This window comes from Ambystoma mexicanum, chromosome 2p, assembly GCF_040938575.1.
Source record: "Ambystoma mexicanum isolate Mex_15411 chromosome 2p, UKY_AmexF1_1, whole genome shotgun sequence".
Classification (NCBI taxonomy): domain Eukaryota; kingdom Metazoa; phylum Chordata; class Amphibia; order Caudata; family Ambystomatidae; genus Ambystoma; species Ambystoma mexicanum.
In genome coordinates, this window is record NC_090923.1 from 1,269,235,958 (window position 1) to 1,269,258,543 (window position 22,586).

Here is a 22,586-nt window from a genome sequence, read left to right on the forward strand (position 1 = left end):
CACACACGAACATCAGCTGCAATGCAGAATCAGTATATAATGTCCTATAATGTGTGCATTCAACGACTAGAATGTTACTGCATGGACATGGGGTACCCGTGAACAAGTTATGATCTTCTATACAAACCCTACAGTTTGCAGAATGCATCTACTTCACATACATTACACCTCGAGGCCACGCAGCTGCCTTCTATTAAAGAATTCCGCCCATGGTGGGGGGGGGAAACACTTCTTCATGCATGATTACACTACTACAATAATGCGTGTGGATCAACGTGCACAGAAATAATTTCCAACAGCAAGCAATTTTGGAGCCAGTTGGAGGCCATGACCGGAAGAGGGAGAGCAAGACATCGGCCCTCATTCCGAGGTTGCGCTATTAGCGCCATGACTAGCACCAATACCGGTACCGCCACTGACTTGGTGGTATGGGGACTTACCGGTCTATTCCGACCTTTGCGGGACCCAGTAAGTCCCCATTTGAAAAGCCATTCCCCATTCCCATTTGAGCCCCCATAGGGCTCAATGGGAAGGGGGAAGGCGTCAATAACGGTACTGCAAATTGCAGTACTGTTATTGACCCCGGTATCCCTTTGCGGGTCCTGTCCATAACGCCTGGTAAAACCAGGCGTGAAGGGAGGGACCCATAAAGGGACCTCGGAATAGGGTGCAAAGGGATTACCGGCACCGGTGTCATTACCGGTGCCCGGTATCCCTTTGCGCCCAGGTCGTAATGATCCCCATCATCTGGAATGCAAATCTTTGATGAGCTAAGCTGGAAAATTCGGAAGATTCCCTCTTTCCCTCAGCCACAGGCCAGGATATTTGAATGGATAGATGTTATCTTACTCACCTCAATTATTTTAATTATGAGAATTTAATCTACTTGGGTCTCCCGGTCTATGGCGTACAGCATTCAGAGAATCCAAAAGTTTGATCATCATAATCCAGAATTGTCAGAATCCAGACTTTAGATCATCAGGAAGTTCCCGGCTGCTTGACTCCAGAGACTGCTGTCACAGCACTACTTGCAGTTGGTGATTCTTACTAGTGATATGATATGAGTCATTTATAACATGCCTGTTTCTAGGTGCGTATTGAAGGATCACTATTCTCTGAAGGAGGTAGAGCAGGTGCAGTGCACCTTTTGCAAAAGCTTTGGCGATGTGGACTATCGACTATCCCATCATAGAGCGTGGGCACCTCTGTATTGATTATCATCTAGTAAGCTTACATTGCGATGCCATGGATGATGATTACAGAAAGGCCCATGAACACCACACGGTGAAAATGCATGGGGCTTCTTTACTATGTCAACATCCTTCTTCCGGTGAAACTACTTTTACTTCTTCTGCAGCTCCTTCAACATCAGCTCCAGCCACCACCAGTCAAGGCACAACTTCTTCAAGTGGAGCACGAAACCCACCTGCTGTTATTTTAGCAGCACCCAATCTTTCAGAGTTCAAAATACTTTGCACTTTATGCCACAATTGGGTTGTCCCAGGAGGTATCACACTAGCCAATTGGGATATTGTCATCTTTAACACCATTTGCATTGCCATCACTAATTTAATTTTTTAAGTGGGAATTCCCACCTTTTTCAAAAAGACAAAATAAGAATAAAATATAAATTACAAAAAATAAAAACAAATGTTCCTTTTTTCAATCCCTTTTTTATGTGTTTCATCCTTAATGTTCTTGCCTCGTCAGTTCCACTCTCCTCCTTCCCTCTCCCCTAAAGTGGCTTTTTTAAGAGGGACCCTCTAAGTTATCAAAGAAAAAATAAAATACGAATTGCACTAAAATATCACAACATCTTATGCAATCTATTTTTGTGCAGTTTGTGTTGCTGAAATGTCTTTTTCTGAATTTTTCTGTGTAGCCACGGGTATGGTCTTCATTGGATTTCTTATAGCTGTGGTTTTGGGATGATGGTTAAAAAAAGCATGTGTTGTATGTTTCTGTACATATATACATATTTATGTAATAAGTAGTCCTTAAAATTACTGTTTTGGGTACTCTGAATGTAGTTTTTCAGCGTGTTATGTGGGATGTTTTTACCCATGCATCCGAGCCCTACCACAAAAACTGTGCAGTACTGGCATTGAAAACATCATGATGGCCAGAGCCTCCCAGAAAATGCCCAGGGAAATGCATGAAGAATAGGCTGCCACCCATTTTTGCCGATGTTATGGGCACAGAAGGGCACTGCCTAAAACCACCATTGGACTACCCACACAGTAGCCTGAAACCATTGGGAATGGCAATGCTGATTGCCAAAAGCAACCTAGAACTGTGGGGAATTCATTTCTTAAATCCCAAAAATGGTTGCATTACCAGTACTCACCACTATCAGAAAGCCGGCGTTTTAAAACAACACCAGACATTTGTGTAAAACTGAATAAATGAACCCAAAGCAGGCCAAAGAAAGACTTACTAAGAGGTGGATACAATGTAAAGTTATATTCTGAAGTGACTTGAAGGTTTATAAGGAGACTGGCTGAGCTCTGCAGGTCTGCAGCGGCTTAAACTGAAACTGGATTTAAAATTACCAAAAATCGAAATGTGTAAATAAACTGAGGGACAGACTTGTGACGGCCACATAGTTTGTCACTGTTAAAATGTCATAGTTTTGAACTTAGAATCAGCATTCTAGCTGCATATGTAAAATTGTCTTGACTTAAACTGGGGAACAAAAGTGACATTTTATCTGAAACCTGGTTTAATGAAACTGAATTTTGCCCACCAGCTACTCCCGACAGGAGTTGAGACTTGCACAACAGCTGTGTTCCCAGGCCTAGCTGCCTTTTGCTGCTCCCACCAAAAGGGATATGACACTTCTCTGATTGAATTACCTGGGCTCTGCAGGAAATTGAACAAAGCCCTGTCCTGACTCAGGCAAATGTTTTATTGGCGGGGGGGTGTGTAAAAGTGGCTTCCTCTTGGAAGGAAAGGGGAGGAGCACTGCCTGTGAGAGCAAGCTGGATAAATTGGTTTCTACACCATGTGACATGGGAAACCACACCCCTTTGGGGCCAGAACATAAATCTAAAAAGATGGATCATTCATAGAGCGGACTAGTGAAAATTTTATAAGTGATATCATTATTCTTGTGATTTTTCGGTGCACATTTGAAGACGTGTTAGGACCCGGTGGTATGTTCAGGGGGGTTTTTAGCGGAAAAGAGGATATTACTCTAAATGTATGTATGTTAAAAATCTGACACTCCACCACCTAATGCCCACATGCTTTGCGAACATTTGTGTAAATGCGGGGACAAATCCAATATTGGTAACCCGACCAAAAAGTGAAATATGTTGCCATTTTTTAACCCAAATTCCTAGAAACGACAGAATTGGAACAGGGGCTACCATCAGTAAATGCATGATGTGTGTATGCAATGCCAAACAACTGTCTAATGGGGAAATATGTCTTTAGGTCAAATATAGATTGTGTGTAAAGTTGACAGGGGTGGGTTCTCTGTATCATAAACAGACCTCATCATGATGACACTTCATTTCATTCCCCCAATCAAGGGGAAGAGGAGGAAGTGGCCAATGACAAGTGGAGAGGGGTAGGGCCTAGAAAGCTAGCCTCTCCACCCACTTTCAAAACACATAAAAGCAGACAGTCAGGACAGATAGAGACATTCAATTCCATTTGCTGCGGAGCATGCTGCCGGACCATACCACATCCAGAGATCCAGACTTCAAATCCATCAATCTCCAGAACCTGTAGCAGTACCTAGAAAGCAGAGCAGTATCCAGAATCCAAAGACGCTAGACCAGCAGAGCAGAGCTGACCCAGACCGCTGTTAGCAGAACCAGAGAGCTGACCCAGATCACTGTGAAGTGCCGAGACCAGACCGGGGTCCAGTCCAAACCTGACCAGATTGTGACGAGGCCCAGTCCTTCTAAAAATTAGGAGTGAGTATCCGCCAAAACTGTGCAGAACCCAATCTCTTAGTTAAAATAATCTAATGCAAGCTATTTTAACTTTAGTAGAACTGTCTCCTAGGGATCCTGTCACCTGTCATTTGCAAAGCTGTCACCTGTCATTTTCTAGCTGCAAGCTGTAACCTGTCGCTTTGAACTTTTAACATTTCAAATCCGAAAAACTACCTTTATTTAATCGTCCGTATCTCTGGAACCGTTTGGGCTAGGAACTTGGTTTAACTTTCCTCTGAAAGCTTAGAATCTTACCTTTCCGACAAGCCTGGATTCTCGCACTCGCGAATTTTACCGCGATTTGCGATTTGGTTAAAAATCCAGCCACGTGTGAAAACAGCAGCTTCATTGCTTTCCTTTGCCAAAAATTTGTTTAACCTGCTAGTTACTCCTAGATCCTTGCTAAAGTGAGCCTGAACGTATCCCAAGTATATTTCACTCACCCTGAACCTCCTGAAGGGAATTAAAAGCATTTTCAGCATATTTCTCACTGCATTGTCACTATATTCAAAGCATTTTGCCTGTGTTTCAAAACTCCTATCTGTTGTATAAGCTGCTGGGGGGGAATTGAACTGAATTCTATTTGATTGCATTCCTAAGAACTGTGTCATCTTCATCTCCTTACAGTGCATAAAAGGGGGGGTGAATTGTCCAAGAAAGTGATTACATTGTCTTTTGCTGAAATCCTATCAAGTTATTTTCTGTACTGCAATTCATTCCACATTGCATCCATTTGAAACCATAACAGTATTGTTGCTATCGTATCCATCCTATAACCACTCATCATTGATTATAAAGAAGTGTGCTAGTGCCGGACTATCCATTATTGATTACTGCTCAGATTAAGTGTGATATTCAATTATTAATTTATTATAAAGTGTGATATATATATATATTGTTTAAATTATCAAATAAACCGTTTAAACTTGCAAAACAGAACTACTTCGTGGCTCAGTGGGGTCAGGGGGAATCCAAGAGAGGGGTGTTATATAGGGGTAGTCATCCAGAACGCATGAACTGGACGTAAAGATATATCAATAAGGGCTTCCATTCAGTATCCCAGACTAGGCATTGACTTAGCTGTAGTGTTGAATTGAATCCTCTTACAGTTATGATATAATATGTTATTTTATTTATATTGCGCTCATACACAAGTGTTTCAGAGCGCGACAAGGTAAGGGAGGGTAACAGGGGAGAACAAAACAATGATCTTGCTAGGCCCAGAGACATTGAGAACGCGCAAGTGCATGGGAAGGGAAAAAGGGGAAAAGTGCATGGAACGGGGAGAAGTAGAAAGTGCGGAACAGAGGAGAAACATATAAATAATAATAAAATAAATAAATAAATAAATAAGGCGATAAACAGTGTTAGTATAGCTAGCAAGTGGCAAGTGCTGGGTTAAGCAGATAGGGTATAACTGATAACTGCAGAAGTAAAGTTGGATGGGGGACTGTATGGTTACAGATACAGACCCCAGTGCAGGGGGTGGCCCAGAGGCAGTGCAGGAGTGTGGCAGGGTGAGCAGGTACCTGGGCCTGAATGTTTTGAGTACTGCTTTGGTGTTATAATTTGTTTATGCTGACAATGGCCTCATTACAAGTTTGGGGGTAGCCTTGCTGGTAAAACCGTCAGGCTGCCGCCAAACTTGCACATTTTTCTGGCGCCCACAAATGGGCATTTACCGGGTCATTATGACCCTGCTAGACCCGGTAATTGCCCATTCACGGGCGCCAGAGTGAAATGTTCCCCATTCCCATTGAGCCCCTTAGGGCTCAATGGAAATGGGGAGGTCAGATGCACCGGCTCCATTCAGAATGGTGCCATAGCTTCTGACATGCTCTGCTCGTGGGTGCTAGTACACCCGCCTGGTCAGACCTAGCGGGCGAGAATGCACTCGCAAGCAAAACTCATAGTCTGCCAGTCCAGTACAACGGTACCAGCAGTTTACCGGTACCTTTGTTACCGGACCGGCAAACTTATAATGAAGCCCAATGTGTCAAACTCTGCTATTCCCTAATGAGGTCCATTTCAAGATTTCAAAAATAAATTAAATGTGTCTCTGTGCACTTTCCTTAGATGCCCTTTCTCTAAAATGAAATGTTTTCTACTCCCGACCAAAAACCACATTTCAGAAATAATACATCCTGCTAATCTTCCCACATTGCCATCCTCAAACCAAAACACATTTCCATACATTTTCAGCCTATAAAATTGTTCCACAAATATCCCGTCAAATACTGAATGTGCAATATTCAACCTCAGAACTGCTAATGACACAGGTCACTTTCAGTACAATGCAAAGTAAACACCACCCTCCAATGCAACATGATTCATAATGTATCTTCATTCAACCAATCACATATTGGTTTACATCACCTTCTTAGCCTTGGATACAGAAGGGCAACCCGATAGCCGCAGCTACCCAAGGGGCCGTTATAGCCATGGCTACATAAGCTCGCCAAAACACATGATGTCCCATTGGGCTTAAGATAGCTACGGGTATGAATGATACCTGCGTAGTTGTAACCGTGGCTGAGTGTGCCATGCTGTAATTGGTTTTATTGTAGCCATGGATACGACCTCCAGCCATTGCTGATATTAATCGTGCATACGGTTCTTCCAATGGCATCAGTTCTGTCGGTAGCCATATGTATTTATGTGTGTATTCAGTAGTCCTTGTAAGTTGTATTTTAAGATTTATAGAGTATAAGAGATGGTGGGAGAAAGGTGCAGAAGCGTGACTAGATCCAGTAGCAGTAGTGTAGGTGGATAGTGATCAAGAGGGTGGGGGCAGGCTGGGAAGGGGTAGAGAGGGTGTGAGTAGGGTGTATGGATGAGGGGAGAGATGGTAGGGTTAAGATGGTGATAAATAAGCTGTCAGTAGGGTGATTGGGCAGGGATGTCATTTCACCAAAATGCCAGGGGTAGCGGAAGTGACATCACACTACCCTTGACCCCCTGATGACATCACAGGAAGTGACCCCACCCCGAAGTCAACGCGGCCTTTCACCAATTAATAAAACAGAAAGTGGCATCACATAGCATTGTACACTACGAAAAATATGGTTACAATATCACTATAATGTGATGTACATTTCTACACATTTGTATCCTTAAGATCAGTGTGTATAGGCCCATATTACCAAATTACTGTGAATGCAAGCAGACGTCCATGACCAAATGATAATGATTTGTTATTATATAGCACTTACGCTTAAGCGCTTTATATAGAATAAATATACACCCAATATCACCCAAACTGTGTTGGTACTCATTTATCGACCTCAGAAGGATGAAAGGCTGAGTTGAGGCATTTAAAACAGACTAAATCAGTGACTCACCCCCTGAAGTGTGCCTGAAATAAACCTTTAATGAGTCTAGCAATTATGGTATAGAATTCCAGAAAGACACATTTGGTATTCCTATTCTTTCTTATTTAAAGTCAGTGCTGAAAGTGTTAGCCTTGTGCACTCCTGTTCTTTTTTTTAAGGGGCCTGAACAAGAAAGCCAGCCACTCAAGAGGTAAAGAGCCACATGGTGCTGGCCACAGCCCAGGTCCTAGCATTAAAAAAAAAAATCTTTTTTAAAAGATCGTTTTTTTTGCTATTTTTTTTTAGAGGTCACAAGGGAGACCTCAGAGGTCGCAGTTGCGACCTCTGGCGACACCTAAATGACGTCCCTGTGACTGGGTGCAGCAGTCAGGGTTAGGTAAGGTGGGTGGGGATAAAGATGGGAGGGTGTGGTGCATGGTTGGGGTACACAGGGTGAGAGTAGGTTGGGTGTATATAGAGAAAGTGGGATACAGTAGCTGCCCAATGGTAGACACACTATCCATGGCCACAGTAATATGTGGAATGTAGACTTAGGTACGATGAGAAGGGTATCATTTGTGCTTTCTTTTCTGTCTGTAAAAAAGAAAATGTAATTAGAGAACATACTTTATGAAATACAATTAGTTACAGTTGTAAACATATGTTTATTTTTTTGTTTTACCCTCACAAGTAGTACATTGTATGCACTATCTTTCATACAACATTTGTACATAGTACACTGTTGTTTTCTTCACTTATATTAATTATTGGGCCATTGGGAAAAAAATACAAGATGGATTTGAGAAAACCCATACAGAACATCCATGGTCTACATTTACAGTTTCAGAGAAGTCCTTGTGATGGAGCACCATTCTCTGAAGAAGCCAGAGGAGGTGCAGTGCACATTTTGCAAAAAGGTTCTGTGACGCGGACCATCAACTGTTGCATCGAGAAGCTTGGGCTCCTCACCATCTAGCATGGGAACATTGATCAATGTGGATAATGATTAGAAAGGCCTATGAACACCACAATGAGAAAAAGCATGGAACTGATTCATGGGCCTCATTACGACCCAGGCGGTAAGTTACCGCCTGGGTCGTACCTTTACCACCATGGCGTAAACTACGTTTACGCCATGGTGGTTGGCGGACTTACCGCCCCATTCCGAGGTGAGTGGGGCGGTAAGTCCCCATTAACCCATTTACCCTTCCCCATTCCCATTTTTGCCCCATAGGGCATAATGGGAGTGGGGAAGGCGTTAATTATGCCACCGTAATTTACGGTGGCGTAATTAACAACAAGGTCCCTTAGCGCCATGGATTTTAACACCTGCGGTGTTAAAACCTCCATGGCGCTAAGGGACCTCGGAATCAGGCGGTAAGGGTCGGTGCTGTTTACGCCGCCGTAAACCCCTTACCGCCTGGGTCCTAATGAGGCCCAATATGTTGGCATGCTCCCACAGGTGCATTTACTTCTTCTGCACCTCCTTTATCATCACCTCCAGCCACCACTTCTTCTGCAGCTCCTTCAACATTAGCTCCAGCCACCACTTGTCAAGTCACTTCTTCTTCAAGGGGAGCATCAAACCTACCTGCTGCCATTTTACTGGCACCCAATCTTTCAGAATTCAGAATTCTTTGCACTTTATGACACAATTGGGGTGTCCCAGGAGGTGTCACACAGTGGAAGATACCATTTTATTGTAGAGAAAGTTTAGGAAAAGTGAACCAAAATAAACCTTTGACCTCAGATCAACATTTATCCCTCCATAGTACAAACATGGACCACATAAAAGGAATTCGTCCACATCTTCTTGATTCTCCAAATAGAAATCTGTAAGAGGGCGAACAATAGTTTATGTTACAGCAGGCTCTGAATCTCAGGACAAAGGCACTCACAGAATTCCCACTGCAAATAAACCTGCAAATATTTACTGACACTTACTATCTAAAAAGTTATCCCTTCAACAAAAAATGACCATGTATCACAGTATATATTCTTAATTAAAAATCAAATTTGTAATCTTCAGCAACAAAATAAACCAATTACTTAATATAGCTGAAACGAACCACACTGCAAATAAACCTTTAAATATGTAGGCTTTGCAGGGGTAGAGAGCGTGTGGGTAGGGTGTATGGGTGACGGAAGGGATGGTAGGGGTACAGTGGTGGTAGGAAAGGTGTCAGTAGATTGAGTGGGTGACGGATTCAGGGTTAGGTAAAGTGGGTGAGGATTTGAGGATAAAGAGGGGCGAGTATGGTAGGTGGCTTGGATAGAGAGGGTGAAGGTAGGCTGGGTGGATGAAGAGAAGGTGAGATACAGTAGGTGCACAGAGGTAGAGACAATCGCCATGGCCACAGTAATATCTACACAGTCATTTGAATTAGTTAGAAAACATCCATAATTGTTACAGTTGCACACATATGCTTACATTTGTTTGTCCCTCATAAGTAGTACATGGTCTGCACTATCTTTCATACAACACTTGTGTATAGTGCACTGTTGTTGTCTTCACATATGATAATCAGTGGGTCATGGGAAAAACATCCAAGATGGATCGAAAAAATCTATACACTACCCATGTCGGAACTCCACCTCTGTCCCTTTAACATCTTCTGTTTGTCCAGACTCCCCCGCTGTCATTTATCTCCTCTCACCCTGTCCCCCACTCCTCCCTCACCTGCACTTATCACCTTTGTCTGCACTTGCATGGTAGGATAGCCACAAGGCCAACATAACCATTACTGTTGTTTTCTTCCTCTGTTCCCACTCCCATTTTTTGGTCTTGTGACGCCTGGAAACACCTGTCTATAGCCGCCATACAAATGCCCAATAAATAAATAAAATAAAGAAAAACTCCACCTGTGTCACTTCAGCATCTTCTGCCCTTCTGGCTACATCATCACCAGCTACAAATGCACCCTCAGCTGCCCCATCATCAAGCAGCACTAGTCAACCTCCTCCACTGCTACCAAAACCTGATCTATCGCATTATCAAGTTATGTGCTGCATATGTCACAATTGGGTCATTGTGGGAGATGCCATTTTCTTCCAGAGAAGATTTAGGTCGAATTAAAGCAGATAAACCTTTAACCTCAGAAGAAATTATCAAATCATTTTTTTAGTTAATTCCCGAATTTCGCATTATGCTCTTGTGCCTCCCTCCATCTCTAGCCTTATTGCATTTATATGTTTTTTGACCTGGAAAAGCTTTTTTTTCTACGTTTCATATTTACTACACACTCGGCTATAACCAAGGCTATCTCTTGCATTGAGATAAAAAAGATGGCAGCTGTTTCCTTTATAAACCCCCGTTTTCATGGCAATTTACCCAAGATATAACTTTCGATTTTGAAGAAGGTGGCTCTCCCTTTTCCATCAAATATTATAAAAACAACTACGACAGTTTGGAAGCATTATGGTGAAAAATCAAGCTATTGTGTGAAAGACTGGTGGCAACTAATGTTCGATGAAGCAGATTGAAGGTTAATTCTGTCGTTAACTTTCTTCTTGGAATCAATGGTCACACGACTTGAATGTGTTGAGGACGCAGGAGACGTCATTCTAGGGCCTTCTAGCCCAGTTTGTAACTAATTACTGTTTCCAAGAGTACGGTATTAGTTGCAATCCACATTTCTATCATTTTGTACAGAAAAATGTTATATTATGATGTACGAAGACTGGAATGACAGAATTCGCAGACTTCTTTCTTTTGTTATGGGGATGTCAATTTTGAATTGTTCTGTGTTTTTCTTTTTTAAAGGTTTGTAACAAACCAAATAAAAAATAAAATAAAAAAATAAATAAACAAACAATTACTGGACGGAATAACGTCAAACCAAAAAAGGGTCATGAGCCAATGCTTTGTGCACAAGTTATTTTGCAACTGGTTCAAATCCATTCAGTGGTTGAAGAGTTGACCTTTTTTGTATGTAGAAAAATGAATGGGGAGTCGGTCGAAACAGACTTTATTTTTTTCGTAATAACTTCTTTTTTTCAGGTTTCCTATGGGAATCCAACTCACCTTATCTATAGGGCTGTGACCATTGCCTTATATTATATGTGTATATATTCATATAATAAACCATGCTTCAGTCTGGTGTCACAAGTATAACACACTGCTTCATTAATAACGTTTCAAATTGTTCAATTGCTGTTCTCTTGCTCATCATGTGATGACCCAAAGAGTTCCACCAGTAAGTTTACATAAGTCTTGCCATATTGGAGTTGCTTTTCGTTGTGCATATATATATATATATATTTTCAAAAAGGGAAAGTCATTGATGTCTCTCCCAAGGGGATGGCACACACGGAAGTTAGAACGCCAGAAAGTTACTCCTTAAATAAAGTCGCCAAGCAAGAAATTGTCAATTGCTTAAGGTAACTAGTTTTATTGAGACATGTAGTTGAAAGAGAGAAAAAACACGGTACACCGCGTTTCACAGCGCTTTCGCTGCTTGTTCACATACATTGGGCCTTATTACGGCCATGGCGCTCCCGTAATGAAGGGTGCCGGTCCCGTACCATTATGGGACGCCCTATTGCGATGTTCCCTTGCGGTACTCGGTAAGGATGCCTGGTAAAACCAGGTGTCCTTAGCAGGTCCCACGAGGGGACGAGGGAGCTAATAACGGGCCCTTGATTATACAATAGCAAAAGATATACACATACTCAGTCTCTATGGTGGCCTTTTTGTAACAGATTACATTGATGTTAAAGATCCATACTATATATATATATATAAAGTATTTGGGTCACTCTGAATTTCTTTGCAAAGTTTGGTGAGGATTCGTCCAGGGGGGGCAAAGTTATAGGGGGGGTCCCCAAACTTTTTTTTTCCCCATAGTCTGAATGGGAAAAAAATGTTGCTCGCGTCTACAGCCCAAACCGCTGGACGGATTTTCACCAAATTTGGACCAGGAGCAACGGCTTGGTCCCGAAAGCGTGCTTTTGCAAATATGGTGAAAATCCGTCCAGTAGTTTTTTTTAAAAAGACCAAAAAGTAGGTAAAAAAAAATTAGTGATATCTGTGTTCGGTCCACGGACACACTTCCCTGTTCGCTCCGCGGACAGTGTCCTGATTGGCCAATCGGCTTGCGTGATGTTCGCAGACATGCAACGTGTTCGCTGATTAGACGGCGTGGAGCGTGAAGCGCGTCAGAATTTCGGTAGCGCCCGCCATCTTGGATTTGCGGTCGTCCGCGGACAGCGCGGTGAAACTTTGTTCAAAATTTGTATTTAGTAGAGTGTGTTGGTGTGTACGAGTGTTTGGGGAGGGTGGGAGTGTATGAGATAGGATGAAAGTTGTGTTTTTTATGTGTTAGACGTTCTTTTTGTGTTCAATTTGTCTGCGGACATCACGGGTGTTCTGAAATGTTCTAAATAAACTGAATGGGGGGTGTTCTGAGGACTCAATATGTGTCCGTTTTGTTCGCAAGCAAACTGAAACTGTTCTAAGAACACTCGCAGTGTCCTGAAATGTTCGCAAATAAACAAAATGGGGGTGTCCTGAGGACGCTGTCCGTATTGTTCGTTGTCAAGTTGAATAAGTTCTAAGAACACTCGCGGTGTCCTGAAATGTTCGCAAATACACAAAATGGGGGTGTTCTGAAGACGTTGTCGAACACTCGCTGTGTCCTGAAATGTTTGCAAATATGAAAGGGGGTTGTGGCTGACAAGTTGAATGTGTTCTAAGAACACTCGCGGTGTCCTGAAATGTTCGCAAATAAACAAAATGGGGTTGTCCTGAGGACGGTGTCCGTATTGTTCTCTGTCAAGTTGAATGTGTTCTGAGAACACTTGCGGTGTCCTGAAATGTTCGCAAATAAACAAGATGGTGGTGTTCTGAAGACGCTTCTAAGAACACTTGCAGTGTCCGGAGAATGTTCATAGGGGGTGTCCTGAAGACGCTGTCCGTATTGTTTTCTGTCAAGTTGAATGTGTTCTAAGAACACTTGCGGTGTCCTGAAATGTTCACAAATAAACAAAATGGGGGTGTTCTGAAGACGTTTCTAAGAACACTCCCGGTGTCCTGGAATGTTCGTAGGGGGTATCCTGAAGGCGTAGTCCGTATTGTTCGCTGGAAAGTTGAATGTGTTCTAAGAACACTCGCAGTGTCCTGAAATGTTCGCAAATAAACAAAATGGGGGTGTCCTGAGGACACTGTCCGTATTGTTCGTTGTCAAGTTGAAAGTTTTCTAAGAACAATCGCGTTGTTCTGAAATGTTCGTTGGGGTGTCCTGAAAACGCTGTCCGTATTGTTCGTTGGCAAGTTGAAAGTGTTCTAAGAACACTCATAATGTCCGCGGACATTAAAAGTTTCCATAGACCATAGTTGAAATGTTTGACTCTATGGATGTGATATGCTGCGGTGGTTGTTGCCAGGGCATAGAGTCTTGGGTGCATGGCCATTTGGCAACAACCACCGCAGTATATCACATTCATATTTGCTTATAACTTTGGGTGAAAAACAAATGTATAAGGAACAAAGGTATTAGATACTATGGATGTGATATGCTGCTATGGTTCTCCTTATTATCGTATACTTACTGTTTGGTCTAGTAACTGGAATACATGTATTTCTTGTTAATTTCTGTGATAAAAGAAAATAGCATGTTAGTATTAGTATTTTGTAATGACTTATTACATTGTATAATCAATATACCCTCATATTTAGTAGATTACAAATCAGAGTACTGTGCAATTTGCTCAGTTTCTGTATTTGTTGCTAAAATCATTGGGTCTGTGGGAGAAAATAAAATCCATGTTGGATTAAAAAAAAACCTTTTTCTGTTATGCTACAGTTTATTTGTTTGTTTGTTTTCAGTGTTCACTTGTTGTTTCTGGCTAATGCTTTATACTTTGGCTTGTTGTATTTTTTTGGAGCAGTAACATATTATTTATTTGTTTTGATATTATAAAATTTTGGAGCAGTTAGATACCAATTGGCGTATTCTAACTGTCTATTTTTTTAAAAATATATTTTAGTGGTATTGATTTATCTATTTGGATATTGTTACATTTTGGGACAGTTAGATACCAATTGGTGTATTCTAACTGTGTATGTTTTGGTCTAATTTAGTGGTATTCATTTATCTGATTAGTTGACGTAGAATTGGAGTATTCTAACAGTTTATATTTTTTAACACAAGTTTACTTAGGGTTTAAATACAGTTTAGTTATCAAATTTTGGTTTTAAGAACATCAAATAAGTGTTTGTAAGATTTCCTGGTAATCTCTGCTTTAGAGTAATGGTACTATCATTACATTCAAACCATCCACATTTCTTTTTTATATATGCAGTGTAGTGCCCTGAATTGGTTGTGGCTCCTGCGTGGTAGATTATACCTATTGTTGTGAAGGTTTTCTTACCAAGTGATATTTGACCATGTGTGAATCCAGTCAGCTTGCAGTTGTTTTTGGTACCATCTGCATTGTAACGTAGAAGCATTAGTATTATGTATTTACTATGTGTTTGTATTACTAACGTGGAGCGATTATCTGAATTGCAGGTAGAGCATAATCTACCATGGTTTGCATTTTGTACAAGTCGCTGAAATGGAATGGATTCACAATTTGGTATTGATATATATATATGAAGCGTTCATTGGGGATTTCTTCTTGTGTCACCTTGTTGCATAGAGTGCATGTATGTTTCCACATGTATGAAATCTGAAAGATTTCATTTATAGGTATGTTTTTGTTTTCCAGTACTTGTAGTAAGTACATTAGAAATTCTTGTGGATCTTCCTGTGAATTTATAGTGAATTTCACCATTCCAGCACAGTAGTCCAATTGTTGTCTTATTCCATAAACACTATACATGTTGTCAGGATTGTTTGCTGCATTTCTGTGAAGTACTAACATTTGCAAACACAATGGGTCTGTACTGTGTAAGTAAATGTTGTCAACAATTGGTGGTAATTGAAATAGAATATTCATTGCTACATTTGCGTAGCAACTTACACAAACTATATTTGAGAATTTAAATGGTCCAGGTAGTTCTGTATCTAACTGCTTTTTTTGGAGTTTGTCTTCCTTCTTTAAAGAAGTACCTGGTTTACTTTCCCTAATTGATTCTTTTTTGCTTGTGGTACTTGATGAAGTATTACTTTCTTTTACTCTCTTTGGAGGATTTGCAGTGACATCCTGTTGCATTTCTGTTTGATTTATTTTTCTTTTATAACGTTTTACTTTTTGTGGAACAGAATGTGTGTTTAGGTGGGGGGTGTATAGAGAGCGAAGTCTATTGTATTCTAAAATGCAAGGAATATCAGCATTTATTTTACTTGCATCAAAGTTGATTAGAAATAGACCATCAAGTGTACGTAAGCGTGATAGTGCTACATAGCTCATGCCTTCTTTAAAGGCTGTGTTACCAATATCTATCATTGCTTTGTCTAGGGTAAGACCTTGTGATTTATGAATCTTGACTGCGTATGCAAGAGTTAGAGAAAATTGTTCTCTGCGTACATACATATCTTTGAAGAGAAGGAATCTAGCTGTTGAGCGTCCTATCCTTTTTACTTCTGAAAGTTTGTCAAAGAGTATATTGACAAACTGAATTTTGTTGTCGCGTGGGTATGTTTGAAAGCCAACAACTGTACCCAGTACTCCATTAACTAGTCCTTGGTCCACGTCAAGGTTACGTTTAAGCATTACTCTGCAATTTAAGCATAAATGTAATATCTTTTTTAAGCCTGCTGTGTTTGAGATTGATTTTTCTAAACTATTTAGTCTTCTTGTGGCTTGGTCACACATGGGTAGTGTCATACCATGTACATCTAGTTTGTCTGTGGCGCTAATTTCCATGATTGGTCGCATTTCTTTACTTAGCATGATTTCATTGAATTTGAAACAGTTGCAAGAGTTGGCATTAAGGCCATACAATTGACATTTTGTGGGCTAATTGTTCCATAACATCTGTAGCACATGCATTATCGCCATAAAGTGCATTAATGTGCCGGGTTTTCAATATTGCTTCTGCTTCTTTAGAAAGTATACCAACTCTGATACTTTTTAAAATGTTCGCATAAGCGAGATCTGCAGATTGCCGCATGTTTTCTGTTAATTCTTTGTATTGGAAATGTTGCCAAAGGTTGACATTTCCAATGCTGCCAACAGTTTTACGGCAGAGTTTGTGTCCTAATGTTTTAAAAATAGGCTCACCTTTTACTGGTGTTAATTGAAGCAGATCTCCAAAAACAATAATGTGTTTTCCTGCAAAGAGCTCTTCATAGTCTGTTTTGAGTACTTCTTGTAATCTGAGGTGAATCAAAGCTAACATCAGGTTGGAGACCATGCTCACTTCATCTATTAGTAGCATTTTCATTTGTTTCAATACTCTGCGTAATTCCATTGCAGCTTCTGCAGAAAGTTTGTAATAGTCTAATTTGTTCTGGTGTTCTACTGGTAATAGTAGTAATCGGTGTAATGTAACACCACCTATGTTGTAGGCAGCTAAACCTGTGGGGGCAGTGACAACAGCTGACAGTTTGTTGTTTGTCAATTGTTGAAGGAACTTACTAATGATTTTGATTAGGAATGTTTTGCCAGAACCAGCTTCACCACTGACGTACAGTAGTATAGGTTTATAATTATGGCAGGAACATTCTTTATTTTCATGTTTTACACCATGTGCAATTTGTTTTGTTACTTCTTGAAAAATGCTACTTTGCTCATTGTTTAGTTTTCATTGTAGTATAGTTAAGTCTTCCTTATCTTCATACTGACACATGGTGTTTTCTACTTCTATCATAGCTAATTCTGCCTCATTTATTATTAGTGGTTCTCCCAGTGGTTCTTGGCTTCCTGTTACAGAAGGTTGACTACTGTCAGGAGTGTCCTTATCTAGTTGGGCTTGGAGTTCTTCTTCGTGTTGCTGTTCATTGTGCAACATTGTTTTGTACTGTGTAAAGTTTACATCAGTTATAGTGCTTTCATTTGCTTTGAAAGCATCCTCATATGAGTCATAGTTATCTAGTAATTGTTCTTCTTTTCTCCATGGTTTGAAGAGTGTAGCAGGGACATGTAATATACTTCTTTATGTTGAGGAGTCTTTAATGACAATTTTATATGATTAATTAAATTTGGTTTAGTGAGTTTAACTAAGCTGCCTTCACAGTTTGTCACTCTATATTTACCTTTTTTTTCATCAGGTTTCATATTATTTTTGTATGTGTAGTTTTGGGCTATGTGGTATAGACACATGTTTTCCAAAGTATTACTTCTGTTTGGGTAGTATGTGTCCAATAAATTGTTTTTTAAAATGTCTTGGCTGTTGGGATCATGTTTGGCTAGTGTTTCTATATCTTCATATGATTTTAGAACTCTTTTTCTAGATTTAGCTGGACCAAGACTTAGCCATACTATATTTTCAGATTTACCGTACAAGGCAGTACCAGTTAAACGATCAGCTGCTTCATATGATCCACATTCTCTATGGGTGAGCATTTTTATGCCCAAGCTGTATAATTTCTGAGATACTGTTTTATCTGATGACAGGTCATTCCAGAGGTCTTGGAGCTCTGTCTTTTCTGCTTTAGTTAAGTATGCTGTGACATATCGTGCAACTGCAGTAGAATTGTCTGCAATGTACTGCACATCTATGTTTGCATTCCATAAGTGGGCAATGATTGCATTATAATCATTGATATATTTTTCTTCTTCTTTTCTTTTTATGTAATATGTATTTTTAGGTGACTTACCTTTAACACTATGTCTAACTGAAGACATGAGGTTGTTCACTTGACCTGTATTTGAAACTGGTCTAGGGAAACCAAATCAGCATTTGGTGTAGTATTTCCCTTTGTTTTTGTATTTGCGACGACAATATTTTCCACATTTGTGTCTTTGAAATTGTAAAATTTGTGCATGAAAATCACTATTTGTGGCTTCTGATGGAATTTCACAAGTGACATATTTTTCAATAAACTGTAAAACAGTGGATCACTGTCTTGACCAAATTTAGGAGCATCTTTAATCCATAAAAGCATGTGGATATGTGGTGCTCCTCTGGCTTGGTATTCTTTTCTCCAAAAGAAGTGTTGCACTTCTCCAAGGGGAGGAACAGTTTTATTACAAATAAAATGCAGCATAGCAATGAAGCGATGGTGAAAATATCTTGAAACATTAACAGTATCCAAAGAACAAAGTTCTCCAGGTGTTAGTATATCTATGTTTGTTTTGTTTTTATTTGATATGCGCAGGAAATCATGTAAATCTTCCCATGCATATTCTGCACAACTTAATGTAACAAACCAAGTGGGTAGGCCAAGGTTTCTGATCATACAACGTACACCTCCATGACGTCGAAACCAGTACTCTTTAGTACCACGCATATTTGCTAATAGATTTGTAATATTTGATTGTAAAACCTCATCCTTTTGTTGCACTGTTTCTAATAATTGTGTAGCTGTCATATTTTGAAAGTGTGGTTCTGATTTTAATATGTGTGCAACTCAGTAACATAAAGTTGCTAGTTCACTTTCAAAGAGTAGGTGGAATATGTATTCCACATTTTGTCTAAATCTGGGATCTTCAGAATACATCCGTAATGAGCGGTATTCTGAAGCTGATATTTGAATAGGTCTATCATCATACCTTCCTCCTTTGCCAGTAGGAAAGAGTAGAGGAAAAGCACGTGCTTCTATACTTTTTTCCCATATGCTGATTGGCGATCCTTTTGTTTGACGAATTTGGTAAGTTTCCAGTACATCTTCTACGGTGTCATTACAGTGCAAAGGATGAATTGTATAATGGTCTAAAGTATTTGATATTGTAGCAGGATCTAGTAGCTCAAATTGACCAGCTTCTTGTGTTTCTTGAATGATTTCAGTTGTATCTTTCAAGTTTTCTTCAATATTAATTTCTTTGTAATATTCATTATTCTCTTTAAGATATTGAAAAGCTTGTCTAACTTTATATAAATCTACCAGCTGTTGCCATATTTTTTTGTCTTTTGTAGGTACTCCTTTTACTAAGATAATTAAAGATTGCTGCATTGGACGTTGCACTCCTAGAGTATGCACATTTTCTTTTAGATCTAATGGTAAATAAACTACTTTTCCACAAATGCCTTTCACCAATTCAGAGGGAGGTAATTTTGCTGTTTTTGGTTGAAGGCGTATTATTGCTTGAAATGGGTGTACTGTTTGAATTATGATGCTCTCATATAAATTAAGTTGCTGTAGGGGTTTTGGTACTGGGTATAATTCCAAATTATTTGTGATAGCACGTGAAGGAGTTTGGTTGTTGTCAAGTTTTGTAGTGCAGTAACTGCAAAGTATTAAGGGCTCAGTTATTTCGTATTTGTTTTATGCTACAAGGTAGAGAGCTAATTCAAACCATTTAGAATCTTCATTGTCTTCTATTTTGTATGATAGGTCTACAGTTTTTGTGTTACTTTTATAAAAAGTTCTACGGCAACATACACATACATGGTTTGGTACTTCAGCTGATGTACTTTTAAATTTTAGTATTTCTTTTTTGTATGTGTTTAGCAAAAGGTTGCCATGTGTAGAATTGTTGCTTAATTGGTTTAAAACTATTTCATTCTGTAAATGGCTTTCACTTCCAAAATATTTTTTCTGGATATAGTGAATTTCTTCAAGTAGGTCTTTTGTTGTACCATGTAGAAGGATGTTATTTAACTTTGCTAGTGCTAAAGCAGGACTTTTAGCATAGTACAGATTATAGACTAGATTTCTTATAGTTGAATGATGGGTTGATATCCTTTTGATATCATGGAAAGTGGTTTTACAAGTAGGTCCTGTAATGCAGGCCAATGAATGTCCTTGTAGTCCTGTGTACTTGCGCACTGGACAGGTATCCATATTTTGCAGTAATTTAATTTTGATTTTGTCTTTGCTTTTTACATATTTATTGAGGAATTGGCGTAAAGATTTGAAACATTGTTTGGGAATGTTACACATTGCCGTGCATGGCCATTTGTACAATAGTCGTTCTGATTCAGTTGAATGGAGGGGTAATTCTAAGTTTTCCGGGCATATTTTTGTAAGGAGTACTTCTTGTTCCATTATGGTATTATTCACTTTTTCATAACCTCGACCACTGCTATGTATGGCAATTGTATTTGTTTGCTTTTATTTGTACGCTTCTTCATTAAAATATGGTTCTGTGCTCGTAGTGTGATTCCATTCACCTCCGCAGATACTTAAGAAGTTCTTTCTGTTAACATTTCGCTTATTGAGAAGTCTTTTTTGTAATTTAGTTATTAGTTTTGTCAGTGGTTTCATTTTGTTTAACAGTAAAATACATAACTTTCTTTTGAGAAGAATTGCACTGTCCATCAACGCTTCTAAGATTAATTTCCTACGATAGGTTTTAAGCATTGAACCTGATTTCTCTCCTGTTTTTATAAGATTTTGAAGGACTTTGTGACGGTACATTTTGGCTAAAATACTTTTCTTGGTATGCTTACTTTGCACTATATTAGAATTTGAAGAAGTAGTTTTATTTGTAGTGATAGCTGATTTTCTGTAAATTGTTTTTTGGTTTGTTTTACATTTTGATAGAGGAGGCAAAGTTTTGACTGTATTAGCTGTTTTGTTTCAACTTTTTTACAAATTCTGCTAGAGATGGATGCTTATGTTGGACACTTTTATTTTCATTTGCTCTATTTTTGCGTTGCTTTCTACGGACTTGACTTTTGGTAGGCATTCTTTAGGGTCTGTTGAAAAAAATAAAGAAGATATGGGTTGGGATGTTCTGGAATGTATGTGTGCTGTGTGCATGAGTGTTTGAGTAAGATGATAAAGATGTATGTAATGGTGTGTGATTGTGCATTCGGAACTACAACTAGTAGGGATAGTTATTCTTGAAATTATGTGTTACTAAACTGGGGTTCAGATGACAAAAAAAAAGTAAGCTAGTGGTGTGGAAAAGTACAAATAGTAAATCTAATGTATACAATTAAAACAGTTGTTTGTTCTATAATATAAAAATTGTAGCGGTTCAGTTGGGTAATTTGTGTGTCCAAAAATAGGAATTTCTGGGCCATTCTGGCTGTAAATCGCTGTTTAAGACATGGAGATTTTTTGACAAAATGGTACACAATCTCTATTTTTAGGCACTGAAATAGCTTGTATTAACATCATAGTATGTTTGATTAATAATACAAATATTATGGTGATATTCTACTTACTTTTTTTCTTAAATTAACAGGTAACTTCTTAGTTCTTCTTTGTTCTTCGAATTCGGCTGCTTCTTTTCAGGAGATTGGTCTTCACTGCAATTGTAAAAGCTTCAAATTAGTAACTTTTTTGTATATAGCGCTGTTTTTAATTTAGATATTGATTTTTTTAATTGAAATCCTCAGTGCCTTTTTTAAAACCATTAAACTAATTTATTCACATAAGATACATTGCATCAGTTCAGTACATATGATATGTTCTTAATGAACAAATTGTATTGAATGACTAACTGTAGCAAAAAAAAATATCTTTACTATGTCTTGTGAAATTTATAATATACCAGTGAATACCACTATTTCTGTAAGTAAGCTGTTCTAGGTAATAGCGCCTCAATGTCATGTCTAAATTAAAGTAATTAAGTAAATAAATAAATAAATACAAAAAAATATGAAATTGTATAAGTATTTTTTTAAAGATTTAAACATAGATTGTGCTTACATGCAATTTTGTTTGAATATATGTAGTCTATATATTTCATTTAAAAAATGTTAGTTTAACTTGATTTGAGTGTGTGTGTATAAAGAAAGTAAATAGTATAAAGGTTTATAAGTGATAGTTGATTTTAGGAAATTGAAAAAAATACAGTAAATTCATTTTACAGATTACACAAGCTAAAAGTCTGTTTGAAAATGTGTTCATCTACTGTACAGAAAATATGCATACCTGAAGTTTGTGTTCATGCATATGGATATGCATGGAGCTGCAAGTAGAAATCTTTGATAATTCTGGTAGATGGTGCTTGCCAATGATATGACACTTGTACTCAGAGAGATTCACAGTACATTTGTAGTGCTGATCTATGATGATGCAGTTAGATGTAGAGGTCTTGAATGTGATTGGTGCATGGTCATGTGATTTTTTATCTACATCCAATGAGGGAATGGCAGAGAGAGTGAAGTGGAAATGTTCAGAAGTCATGCAAATGAGAATAAGCACTGGAAGGGATTGGTCAGGAAAGTTTAGTGGGTGTGTTGTGCCAGGAGAGAGTTTCTCGGATACTTTTTTGCTGAGAGAACAAAAGATAGCTATGGCTGTGTGTTTCAGAAAACAGATTGCTTGGATTTTGGGAGATTCGTGGATACATTGGTTGAAGGTGCATGCAGAAAGCTGTGGAG